A 13,758-nucleotide genomic window follows, 5' to 3' on the forward strand; every position below is an offset into this window, starting at 1 on the left:
ATAGTTGCAATATCAGTGATGTGCTATGCTGACAATAACACCTAGTGTGCTCTTATGACTCATGAACGAGGCTGCCATTTAAAGTGAAGGGGATGATGGATCCACTGGGAGAGCAAGGTCTGGAGAACTAAATTTTGTTTTCTGTGCCACACTTGAAGAGCAATAAAGACAAGTCAAAACATATTCAGAGGAAGATGTCTAAGATAAGGGAGGGGATGTGAAACTACATCACATCAGGAACTCACGAAGGAACTGAGGCCCCTGGCCTGAAGAAGTGATTTGGGGGAAGGTCTGATTGTATGAAAAGTTGTCACGAGGAAGAGGAATTAGATTCTCTTGGATGAGGGCCAAGGTGAGGTCTGGGATCCTGGCATCTATTACATAGAAATACATTTTAGTTGTCTGTAAGAAAGATTTTCCAATAGCTGCGAAAGTTCAAAGATACTTCAGATTGTTGTTTTTGGGGGTAATCATACCCAATTCTACAATTCTGTTTTAATATCATGGAAATTTTTTTTTTTTTAGATGAGGCAACCCTTGGTTGACCTCACAGATTGCAAGGACGTTGTCAACTTACAATCCCTTATTTTTAACTTTTTACTCCTACAGCACCTGGTCTTTCTAGGTGGTCTCCCATCTTAGTACTAAACCAGGCCCAATTCTGCTTATTTTCTTCTGAAATCAGATGGGATCAGGTTTGTTCAGGGTGGCATGGCCGTAGACATGTCATGGAAATTTTGAGGCAGTGTTGTAGTATATTGATACCATGGGCGTTTAAATATGCTTTTTAAGATAGAATCAAACCTTTTTGGCAATGGCAGAATATAACAAATGGTTTCATTTTTGCTATTAAACTTCCTGCTATTTTTGAATTAAGTGCATAATAGATGCCTTTGGTCCATTTTCTCATCCCCCTTGGCCTTCCACCAGGCCCCCCGCCCCCCGCCACACACACTCAGCTTCCTCCTAGGCTTGATCCACAGCTCTTCTCTGACTCAGGCCCCCATTCCTGACATCCTACTTGCCACTTGCACATTTCGATTCGCCTAAAGATGAGGAGATGATAACGCTGAAGATCCGTGACAGAGCTCTGGCATGGAGCTGAGGTTAGAGCTAAAAATGCTAAAGAATTCATATCTTTATTTGTATTTTAGAGTGGTTGATATGTTCTGCTGTTAACAAAAAGCCTCAATTAAAATTTTATACTTTACACATCAAGATGTCTGCATGCCAAAATGGCCTCATCGTAATGTCGTTCTTACAGCTTGCTGGACACACACTAATCAAGTATATTACCCAAGGGATTTAAGCATCACAGAGGTGATTGAATATGACTATTTTATTTTTTATTTGTTTTTCTTTACTAGTATATTTTGCTTATCTATTAAAATTTTTTTAATTTTTAATTACAAATTAGTTTCAGGTGTACAGCATAATGATTAGACATTTGCATAATTTACAAAGCAATTCTCCCTGATAAGTCTAGTACCTGTCCAATACCATACATAGTTATTACAAAATTACTGACTGTATTTCCTATGCTGTACTTCACATTCCCGTGACTATTTTGTAATGCCAATTTGTGTTTTTTAATTCTTTCATCTTTTTGACCCAGCCCTCTTATCCCCCTCCCATCTGGCAACCATCAGTTTGTTCTCCATATCCATGAGTTTGTTTCTGTTTTGTTTGTTCTATTATTTTTTTTTAGATTGCACATATAAGTGAAATCATATGGTTTTGTCTTTCTCTTTCTGACTTGTTTCCCTTAGCATAATATCCTCAAGATCCATCCACGTTGTCTCAAATGGTAAGATTTCATTCTTTTTTATGGCTGGGTAATATTCCATTGTATATATGTACCACTTTTTCTTTATCCAGTCATCTATCAATGGACACCTAGGTTGCTTCCACATCTTAGTTATTGTAAATAATGCAGAAGTGAACATAGGGATGCATTTATCTTTTTGAATTATTGTTTTAGATTTCTTTGGATAGATACTCAGAAGTGAAATTGCTGGGTCATATGGTAGTTCTATTTTTCATTTTTTGATGAACCTCCATACTGTTTTCCATGGTGCCTATATCAATTTGCAATCCCATCAACAGTGCATGAAGTTTTCCTTTTCTCCATATCCTTGTTAATATCTGTTGTTTGTTGATTTATTGATGATAACCATTCTGACAGGTGTGAAGTAATATCTCATTCTGATTTGGATTTGCATTTCCCTGATGATTAGTGATGTTAAGCATCTTTTTATAAGTTTATTGTCCATCCGTGTGTCCTCTTTGGAGAAATGTTTATTCGGGGTCTCTGCCAATTTTTTAATCAGACTTTTTTTGTGTGTTAAGTTGTATGAGTTTCTTATATATTTTGGAAATTAATCCCTTATCGGATGTATCATTGTGAATATCTTCTCTCATTCAGGTTGTCTTTTTGTTTTGTTGATGTTTTCCTTTGCTATGCAAAAACTTCTCAGTTTGATGTAGTCTCATTGTTTATTTTTTCTTTTGTTTCCCTTGCCTGAGGAGACATATCCAAAAAAATATTACTAAGAGCAGTGTCAGAGAGTTTGCTGCCTATGTTTTCTTCTAGGAGTTTTATAGTTTTAGGTCTTACATTTAAGTCTTTAATCTGTTTTGAGTTTATTTTTATATATAGTGTGAGAAAGTGGTCCAGTTTCATTTTTTTGCATGTATCTGTCCAGTTTTCCCAACATCATTTATTGAAGGGACTGTCCTTTTCTCATTGTACATTCTTGCCTCCTTTGTCATGGATTAACTGACCATATTGGCATGGATTTATTTCTGGGTTCTCTCTTCTGTTTCATTGATCCATGTATCTGTTTTAATGCCAAGACCATGATCTTTTGATTACTATAGACCTATAGTATAGTTTGATATTAGGTAGCATAATACTTTCAACTTTATTCTTCTTTCTCAAAACTCTTTAGGCTATTCATGGTCTTTTGTGGTTCCATATAAATTTTATGATTGTTTATTCTAGTTTTATGAAAAATGCCATTGGCATTTCGATAGGGATTTCATTGGATCTATACATTGATTGCTTTGGGTAATATGGACATTTTAACAATGTTAATTCTTCCTATCTGAACATGGCTATTTTAAAGATATATGGTAATTCTAAAATTCTGTGCTCTAACACAATAGTTTCCAGATGCAGGTCCTTGGACCATGGTGGTCTAAGACAAAGTTTGCGCCAGTTATATTAAAAGGCAAAAAAAATAAGAGCAATGGATTTAGTTTTCTCTAGAGTTAAATTTATTCAGTTTTAAGGACTTACTATATTCAGAGATAAAGGTCTTTATTTTCTTTTTGTTGTAGTTATTATTCTTCTTTTGTTTTTAAATAATGGTGATAGTAGGTGATATTTAAAAATGTCAATGGACAAAATAAATATGCTTGTCTCACTATTACATTTTTTTTCTTTTACTGATATGTAAAATCTTAAATTCTGAGAACCTTGACTAAATCACCTAATCTTTGGAGCCTCATTTATTTATTTTTGAAATGGGCATAGACTCATCTGTGTTCCTTATCAGCATAGTTCTAAGTTTCACATGGGCTAATGTTCTTTATAGACAAAAGTGCTTGAACATTGAATGGACAGCAATACTAATATTGGTAAAATCAGCTATTCTGTGAAAGGATGGTGGAGCAGAAGTAAACTGTCTCCTATTGCCCTACTTTTTCTTGACTAGCATGTCCTTTTCAATTTCCAGTAGTGCAAGTGAATGGGAGCCAGGAGAACTTGCTGTGTTCTTCCAGAATCAGTGAGTTGAAATTTCTGTCAGGGCAGCTGGAGGAAGACTGGTGTGCCCAGGTAAGCTAACACAGGCCCGTCTGTGGAACCTGGTATGGGCACAATGGAGGTAGGATGTGGAGTTTGGGGAAGAGGCCACATCACTGGTGGTGTGAAATGGACTGGTGTACAGCAGGTAAAGTGAATAAATCAAATCCATAAGTGTCATTGTATTACATGCAGCAAAGTATAGTGCTGCACGAACAAAAGCAAGTTACAGGGCAACACATAGAGAATGAAACAATTTGTGTGGATATTTAAAACACAATACAACTTACTACTTACTGTTACAAATATCTTAGTTTTTGGACATCTATACTGATGATTCAAGTAAAAGCTGAAGGACTAGAAGGACACACAGATTCACCATAATGGCCATATTTGGGGAAAGAGAAGAATGGAATTGGTGAGTGAGCAGTACAGAGGATATTTCAGTGGTATTTCAGTGCCTTTACAAAAAATAACTAAAGCACATATAAAAATGAATGCATAAATTTCAGGTTATAAGTACATGGGATTTTATAACACATTCTTTGCTCTTTATTGAAGTTTAAATATTTTTCTAAAATTCAAAAATATAACTACTAGAAAAAAAATCAGCTTCTAGATTTTGATCCTCTTGGTTTCAAATCTTGGTTTTTCCATTTGCCCTTAGCTATTTCGCCTTTTGGGGCCTTCATTTCCTCATCTATAAAATGAGGACCACACTTTGCTCAGTGCCTGATGCACAGTAAGCACACTGTACAGGCTGGCTATTATCATTAACGTTACAGATTAACTAGTCATTCTTTGAAGCCAGCTCCAGTGTTATTCCCACCTTTGCTAACCATTTCAGTTAGGTGCTACTATAATACCTTATTCTACCCTTCCTGGGATCCTACACACTGTCATCTTCTAATGAGGATGACTAAAGTTTATGGAATATTTACCATGTTCCAGCCACTCATCTAAGCATCTTGCATGCTTGTATATTATCTCATTTAGTTCTCTTGGGTTTAGTATCATATTTATTCCCATTTTACATTCTAGTTTACAATTACTTGTTAGTGTGTCTCTCCTAATAGGTGATGAATTTCTGGAGGCTAGGGATGGAGATTGATTGAGCTTTATATGACCTCTACTTGGCACAGTGCCTGAGAAAAATAGATTATGCAAGAAATTACTGAGTGAAGAATGAATGAATGAATAAAGTAGGCAAAGCTAATCTAGCCCCTTGGTCACTACTTGGCTAGAATATGAGATGGTTTGAGGGTCTTTTAGGGATTCATTGGTTTTACTTCATTGTCTAGAGTGCTGTCTCTGAAGGATCACAACAGAGAAGTGGGCAGATTTCTCCCCTTACAGGCAAAGCTTACTGACTATTATGTAAAAATGTGTGACATATGCTCCTTTCCAAAGCTCTTTGCCTAGCCAGCTCTTCCCGTTCTTTAGCTCTCAGCTTAAACACTCCTTCCACAGATGGCTTTCTTGATCCTCAAGCAGAAGTAGACCCCTGTCACATACCTTTACACAATCCTATTGTTTCCTGGCTTGTGTAACCGCTCTTAGATGGCTGTCTGTGGGGTTACTGCTTGCTTTCTGTCTCTCCCTCGAACCGCATGTGTCATGAGGGAAGGTTCTGTGTCCATTCTGTTCTTTGCTGTATCCCCAGTGCCTCTGCTGTATCAGGGACCTGGCAGGTGGCAGGAGATCACTGCATACTTGACGAATGAATGGAAGTCAGGAGAGGCTGAGAGTGGAAAGAAGTGGGTTATTGGAATTCAAGTCAGTATTCAAATTCACAGCTGCTACTGATAAGGACTGTGGCTATGTATTCCAATCAATATTCTGGGGGCTTCGAACCTCTCTGTACCTTGAAGTTTGACATGGCTGATAAGTGACTGTTCTGGAAGAAATCTTAATCAGTGGGCAGAATCCTCCATGGCAGGCATCACTCCAGACACTTTTCACTGTTACAGTTGTTGGCAACTTACACTTGGAGTGAGTCAGGACAACCTGGGGGCATTTAAAATACAGATATTGCTCCTACACCTCTATATGAACCGATACATACCCTGAATCAGAACCCCTGGAGTGGAGCGCAAGAGGGCATCTGTATGATACAGCATATCCTTGGGTGACAGTCACTGTTGACTTCTTTCAGGTTACTCCCAGTCGATTTCCAATATTTTAAATTTATACTTAGGTAGTTCCTGACATACCTACCTTTCAGATAGAGAAAAAGATCAGGGTTTCAAGGGCAAAGAGAAATTTTTTTTTCTAGCACAGAAACATGGACTTTCTTTTTTCCTTTTAGTCTCATCCATCTCCATTCTCTCTCTTTCTTGTTGTCATTGTTGAATCATTCTTAAGAGACAGATGGAGAAACCAGGCAATGGTAGACTTAGGACTCAGTCATGTCTAGAGGCTGTTGGGTAGCTTGTGGACTTGCGAATTTGGGAATGCAAACAGAAACTTGTGGTGTGTTTGGAGAAGGCTTATTATAAAATGGAGCCTTCAAAAGGCACTGTTATTAGTTTGCTAGTTTAATAGTCACATTTGTTTCTGCTCCCCCTTTTAAGTTTAAAGAAAGAATTCTGTCAAAACAACATGAAGTGTCACAGATGTAAACCTTCAAGTCTTTTTCAGCATGTGGCTCTCAAGATGATTGCAAAGGAACCTTTCCTCTCCATACTCCCATAAGAATCAGCTCTACATTTCCCCATGGCACTCCCAAGGAGGTGAGTCCGGTGTTGGGAGGGCCTCTGTCTCCTGCCCTCCTCACTGAGTAGACCCAGTGCCACCCCTTTTCATACCATAACCAGGGTCCAAGTTGCTTGCTCCATATCACTCAGTTCCACCATTGTAAGAACACTGTGGGTAGGTGTTCCAGCCAAACTTTTAACTTATGAGAACGCTTATGAGGTCTGAGAAGAGTAGTAACTTGTAGGCAGGGAGCAGACACAGGCCCTAATACCCGGTCTCCTGCACGTGTGAAGAACCCTGTACACTCCTTCTCCATCTTCCTTGGTGGTAGTAGCCCCGCTAGATCTGTGCAAGGGAGGCTTGCCATGGAGCTGATTTGGTTCCATGGGACTCCGGCATTTCTCTTGATAGATGTTCCTGTTCTCCACTTGAGACAGAGCCTTGACCGAAGCCATGATTAGACTTGAGTGGAGGTTCTTGGAATGAGAACGTGTTTCAAGATATTTGTTAACATCTGTAAGGGAGGAATAATTCATTCCTTCTCTACCTCTCTTAGATGATTAGCCACCTTTTTATTCCACTTGATGTTATGAAATTGCCATTTCTTAACTGCTTCACACATCACACATTTACTGAGGGCTTGCTGTGTGCCAGGCACTGGAGTGGGGCTAAGGGGCAGCGGTATGGAAAGGCCAGAGATGGGGAGCAAAAGAGATCCTGTGAGGGGAGAAATGTCAGCTAAGTGTTGTTCTTTAGCTAGGACTCTCAGAGAAGGCCTCCCTGATGGGCCAAATGTACAGGGAACAGCTCTCTCCAAAGCTGGCAGGTGGGACCAGGCTTGAGTGGGAAAGAAGCAGAGGAGTCTTATGGATGGAGCAGAGTAAGGGGACAGAACCAGGACAAAGACTAGAAGAGGACTTTGGATTTCATTGCCACCAATGAAAGGGATGGAGAAGGGCGGAGAGCCTCTGGGGGGGAGGTATGGAGCTCTGATTTAGGTTCTTAAAGGATCATAGGGGGTGGGCAGTGGCTCGCATTTAAGGTGGTAGTGTAGGAGCTGCTGGAAAATGGTCACATTTAGGAATTTTTTTGAAGGCAGAGCCAACAGCATTTGCTGATGCATTGAACATGAGGTAGAGAAGGAATGAATTGTTCGAAGGAATAATGCCATGTCTAGGATGTGCACATCTGGGAAGGTTTTGTGGCCATGGGCACTTCAGGAGGTTCAAATCCAGGAGGCTCCTGGCAGGAGATGAGCAATCAAGAATAAGTACCTTTTTTCTGAAGTTGCTACAATAGCTTCCTGGCTGGTCTCTACTCTGATATCTGAGTTATCTTTCTAAAGGAGGTTTAGCTATCTTCCTTTCCCCTAGACCAGCAGTATGTCCCCTTGCCTTTAGACCTAAGTCAAGGCCAGCCTAGTAGCATATAAAGCCTCAGCCTACCTTGTCAGCCAATCACCAGCCAGGTCCTCGCTTGCATTAACCTATGTTCTAGACACATCAGATCGCTCCTTTTTACCCCACTGCTCTGTGACATTATAATTCCACATCCCTGCCTGAGTTTATGCTTCTCACACTTCTCTACCTTTCAAGAGCCTTTGGAAGCCATTAAAGTTTTGCCTTCTCCAAGTTCACATCCCATATTTTTCACAATGGAATTATTTCTCTACTAAAACTTGATTCGGACATTGAGTTTTGTTCCCATTTAATTTTCCTCTGTTTTACAGTTACATATCTATAAATGTATATTATATATTTATATTTTCACATAGTATGTTTGGGATTATAGTCATATAGCAGTATAATATTACTTTTATTAGTATAATGTCTTCATTACTAGATTATGTACTTGTCAAAGATGAAACAGGATCTTACTCTGTATCTTAATCTAACACAGATTTTTATACCCTCAGTAAATGATCTGAATCGTATTAATGAGAAAAGTTAAAAAAAGGCTGAGAACAGTTCTGAAGTATCAAATATCCTCTGATTAAAGCTGTTGCTGGTATGAGGGAGTGACAGTAAAGTGCTTTTAAAAACCTGGAAATAGGATAGCTTTCTGTTTTAGATGCAGCTAGCTTTCTCCAAATAATCCAGTGGTTCACCATATTCCTCCAACATCCTTTGCAGTTCGATTGGTCAATGAAATGTAAATGAGAAATCATATGTCGCTTTGGCTGAGGCTCTTATGAGATAGTGCTCTCCTCCATCTTTGTGAGGACCACTGCCTCAGTGGTCCCGAAGCCATATGTCAATATGTAGATCACAGACTGGATGGAAACTGGATCCAGACTCCCTAGATGGAGGAAGGCCCTGCCATCTCACATTAACTTTGCAGGAATACAAAATGAATTGTTATTGTGTTAAACAAATGAGATTTTGATTAGCCTGTTACCACAGCATAACATAGTCTATCCTGACTACTACATCTTTTGAAAGTAAAGCTGGTGAAATCCATATATAAAGGATATGACTAGTCAGCTGAGAGAGTAAAGTCAGAAATGATCTATCTGTAGAATTTGAAGGCATCAGACATCACATTCAAGGTGATTCAGAGAATGAGCTCATGGAGGCAATAATAGAATATGATTATAAACAAACAAAAAAACAAGCAAACAAATAGCAGACATCTCATTTGTTGTGATGTACTGTGTTTCAGAAGGCGGGTATAAAAAAGGGGAGACAAGGAGTCAGAAGTCAGTCATATCCTTGAGAGAGTGTGGCTTGGCTGATGAAGGAACAGTAGCATCTGGGCCTTTCAGAAGATTTAACTATACTGTGGAGATGGACACGCCAGGCTGTTTGGGCTAGATGCCATTATACATTCAGATTACATAACTTCCTGCTCCTGCTGTGAAACTATGCTTGCAATATAACTTTCTTTGTTTTTGGGGGGGGGAGGGGCGAGAGGAGCGGAAGGGGATTTGGGGAGTTTATTTTTAATTTTTTAAATAATTAAAAAAAATTTAATTATACTCGGTATACAATATATATTAGTTTCAGGTGTACAACATAGTGATTAGACATTTATATAACTTACAAAGTGATCACCCTGATAAATCTAGTATCCATCTGACACCATATATAGTTATTACAATATTATTGACTATATTCCTTATGCTATACTTTACATCCTCATAACTATTTTATAACTACCAATTTGTACTTTTTAATCCTTCCCCTTTTTCACCCACCCTGCAACCCTCTTCCCATCTGGCAACTATCAAAATGTTCTCTGTATCAATGAGTTTATTTTGTTTTTCATTTTGTTTTTATTTTGTTCTTTAGATATGTGGAAACATGTAAGTGAAATCATATGGCATTTGTCTTTCTCTGTCTGACTTACTCCACTCAGCATAATACTGTCTAGGTCCACTGATGCTGTTGAAGGTGGCAAGATGTCATTCTTTTTCTTTATGGCTGAGTAATATTCCATTGTATATATGTCCCACCTCTTCTTTATCTGCTCAAGCATTGATGAACACTCAGGTAGCCTTCATATCTTGACTAATGTAAATAATGCTGACATGAACATATGAATTCTCATGTCCTTTTGAAGTAGTGTTTTGGGTTTATTTGGATAAATACCCAGAAGTGGGATTACTGGGTCCTTCTTTGTCTTTTGTTTTAAAGTTTATTTTGTCTGATGTAAGTATTGTTATCCCATCTTTTTGTTTTTCTTTTTTTTGTTTCCATTTTCATAAAACATCTTTTTCTATCCCTTTACTTTCATTCTGTGTATGTCTTTTGATCTGAATTGAGTCTCTTGTAGGCAGCATATGTAAGGGTCTTGTTTTCTTATCCATTCAGCCATCCTATGTACTTTGATTGGAGCATTTAATCCACTTACATTTAAAGTAATTGTTGATAGATATGTAGTCATTGACATTTTATTATTCATCTTTTTTAATCTTTTTTCTTCTTGTTCTTAGAGAACAAAACGTCCCTTTAACATTTCTTGTAATATTGGATTGGTAGTGATAAACTCCTTTAGCTTTTTCTTGTCAGGGGGGCTCTTCATCTCTCTTTTGATTCTAAATAGCTTTGCAGGGTAGAGTAATCTTGTTTGTAGGTCTTTGCTGTTCATCATTTTGAATATTTTGTGGCAATCTTTTCTGGCCTGCAAAGTTTCTGTTGAGAAATCAGCTGACAGTCTTATGGGAGCTCCCGTGTAGGTAACTAACTGCTTTTCTCTTACAGCTTTTAAGACTCTTTGTCTTTAACCTTTGGCATTTTGATTATGATTTGTCTCGGTGTGAGCCTCTTTGAGTGAATCTGGTTTGAGACTTTCTCTGCTTCCTGGGCTTGTATGTCTATTTCCTTACCAGGTTAGGGAAGATTTCCATCATTATTTCTTAAAATATGTTGTCATTTTCTTGTTCTCTCTCTCTTTCTGGTATTCCTATGATGAAGATGCTTGATGTTGTCCCAGAGGCCCCTTAAACTATTCTCATTTTTTTTTTTTGGATTCTTTTTTCTTGTTGCTGTTCTGATTGGGTGTTTTCTGCTTCTTATCGTCTAGCTTGCTGAGTCAATCCTCCACTTCATCCAATCTACGATTGATTCCTCCTAAGGTAGTCTTCATTTCAGTGATTGTATTCTTCATTTCTGACTGGTTCTTTTTTATGATTTCTATCTCCATTTTTATGTTTTCTGTCTCTTTGTTAAAGTTCTCAGTGAGTTCATTTACTCTTCCCCTAAATTCATTGAGCATCCTTATAACCAGTGTTTTAAATTCTGCGTCTGGTAGATTTCTTGTCTCCATTTAGTTTAGTTCTTTTTCTGGAGCTTTGTTCTGACCTTTCACTTGAAACATGCTTCTTTGTCTCCTCATATTGGCTACTTTCCTCTGTTTGTTTCTATGTATGAGATAGGATTGCTATGTCTCCTTGTCTTAGTAGGGTGACCTTATGTAGTAGGTGTACTGTGGAGCCCAATGGTGCAGTCTCCCTGGTCACCTGAGCCAGGTGCTCCAGGTGGTTTCTTGTATGGGTTGTGTGTGTGCTCTCCTGTTGTAGTTGAGCCTTGGTTGCTCTTTGCACATCATTGAGAAAGATTGACCCTTGGGCAGTTTGGTTGTGAGGACTGCTCAGTGACTACAGTGGAGGAACTGTTGTACAGAGGCTGACCCTATGGAGTAGGATTCACTTTAGTAGGTCTCTGGTGCCTGCCCAGCCTGCCTTTTGTGTGTGTTGTCCTCAGATGTGGCCTTCGGTGGTCTTCTGGCTCAGACCAAAGCTGGGCACTGGGTGCACAGGCCGTAGCCTCTTGGCAGGGGCTCCACCGCAGGCCAAGTTCAGCTTCAGCCCGTGTCCTACTGGGGGCCACCTGGCATAAGCCACCAAGCAATCTGCAGATGGCCCACACTGGTCTTGGATCTACCTTGAGAGACCAAGCCACTAACCGAGGCTGGCTGCCACTAGTGTTGGGCTTGTGACTGCTCAGCAAGGGGTATGGGACACACTGAGGCCAGGTGCTACTTGTTTAGGTTTTGTAAACCTTTGAGAGATTTTAGTAAAGTCCATAGCATTAGCCAAGACAAAGCATTTATATGGAAAAGCGATTTGAAGTGGCTTGGGTGGATCCATAAATTGAGTGGGGCAGGGATCTCAGGGAATCATCAGGGTGGGGTAGCCAGGTTGATGGAGACTCAGTATGGCAGTCACCTGGGTCTTATACCTGGACAGAAAGAGGGCTCAACAAAAGAACAATGACCTCTGCCAAAATTTTTGTTTGGGAGAAAGCTGTCCTTCCAGCCCTCTCCCTGCATCTGGACACCTGAGATCCTCCCTATATGTCCCCAGTGCATTTCAAGCTATTGCACCAGTGTTGGAGCTCAGAGCTAGTGAGTCCATCAGTGAATAAGTACATGTGTGGGCCCCTTAAGAGGAATGTTTGCAATTCCCACCACCCTCCCTCTCACTCAGACACAATCTCCACTGGTTTTTACAGCCAAAAGTTGTGGAGACTTCTTTTCCCTGCATTGGAATCCTGGGCTAGGGAGCCTGGTGTAGGGCTGGGACCCCTCACTTCTCAGAAGGGACCTCTGCAGCCGAGATATCCTTCTCAATTCTCAAACACTGCACGTGATGTGACCACAAGCACAGCATTTACCTACTCTGCCATCTTGACCAGAAGCCTGGAAGTATAACTTTTTGATAATACTTAATTTGCCATTAGTATGTTCAAAAGGAGAGAAGGTCCTCGTGCGCTACTACACATATTAGCTGACTTGACTGGCAGATCATTCTCATTGCAAATTAATTCTCTGGCAATCTAGTTACTTGTACCAACCTCTGTAAGACAATAAATTGACCTGTGAGAGATGAGGGATCCAGTCTCGGTGTGCTGTTGAAATCAGATTCAATCCTGAGGCCATTGGCAGGCCACCTTGTGAAGTCTTTGGGCAGCTGGTTGGGCAGCCTGCTAGTCATCACATTTTTTTCTCAGGCTCAGTCACTCAGCACTGCTGTGGGATGTTGTGCATGGTACAGTGAGTGAGTGTTCTTAATGTGCAACCTTCAGATGCTTCCAGGAACAGACGGGTTGGGAAACATAGTTAGCATTGTATATATGATCTAATGAGTCCTCACATTAAGGTTGAAGGCCCCAAACCTCACCATTTGAGAATTTTTTCCATGAAATAAGTTGACTATTTAATTGAAATACTCATAGACCCAACTATAAACTGATAAACCGAATACATTTTTGTTTATTTAAGCAAATTTTGGAGAGAGGAGTCATGCAAACCTATTATAACTCTGTCATTTCCTCCAGAAACCTCCAAGAAGAAATTAAAATATCAACAATGTGTATATCTGCATCGGTGTGTTGGAAAGCTATCAGTAAATCCATATGCATGTAAATAGTTGTCTCCAAGTATGGCTCACATGATAATCATGTTTTGGAGAATTTCAGTTCTCTTTGTTCTCCTTTTTAGTTCCAGGTTTGAAATATTGGTTAAGTTATCATATCCCAAATATCAAGCTGCAAACTAAGAATAGAACACCAAAATCTTTGTTTTTGTGTTCTTGGTGTTTGGGATATTTATTATTGGAATAATAAATATTTATTAAATTTTTTTGTGGTAAAAGCAATAAATATTCATGTAAATAAGAATTTCTAAAAGTGTAGAAATATAAAAAGTAGTAAATAGGAACCTTTCTATTTCCATCCACCAAGAAAAGTCACTCTTTGGTGAATATCATTCCAGATCTTCCTTCAGTACATACACAACCATATGTTTCATTA

General features: G+C 39.2%; 1 pseudogene; it reads right to left on the bottom strand.

Moving 5' to 3' along the window:
* Positions 1-600: 600 nt before the first annotated feature.
* Positions 601-723, bottom strand: LOC111745884 (annotated as a pseudogene).
* Between the last annotated feature and the right edge of the window lie 13,035 nt (positions 724-13,758).

Source organism: Pteropus vampyrus, unplaced genomic scaffold (genome assembly GCF_000151845.1).
Source record: "Pteropus vampyrus isolate Shadow unplaced genomic scaffold, Pvam_2.0 Scaffold167, whole genome shotgun sequence".
Lineage (NCBI taxonomy): Eukaryota > Metazoa > Chordata > Mammalia > Chiroptera > Pteropodidae > Pteropus > Pteropus vampyrus.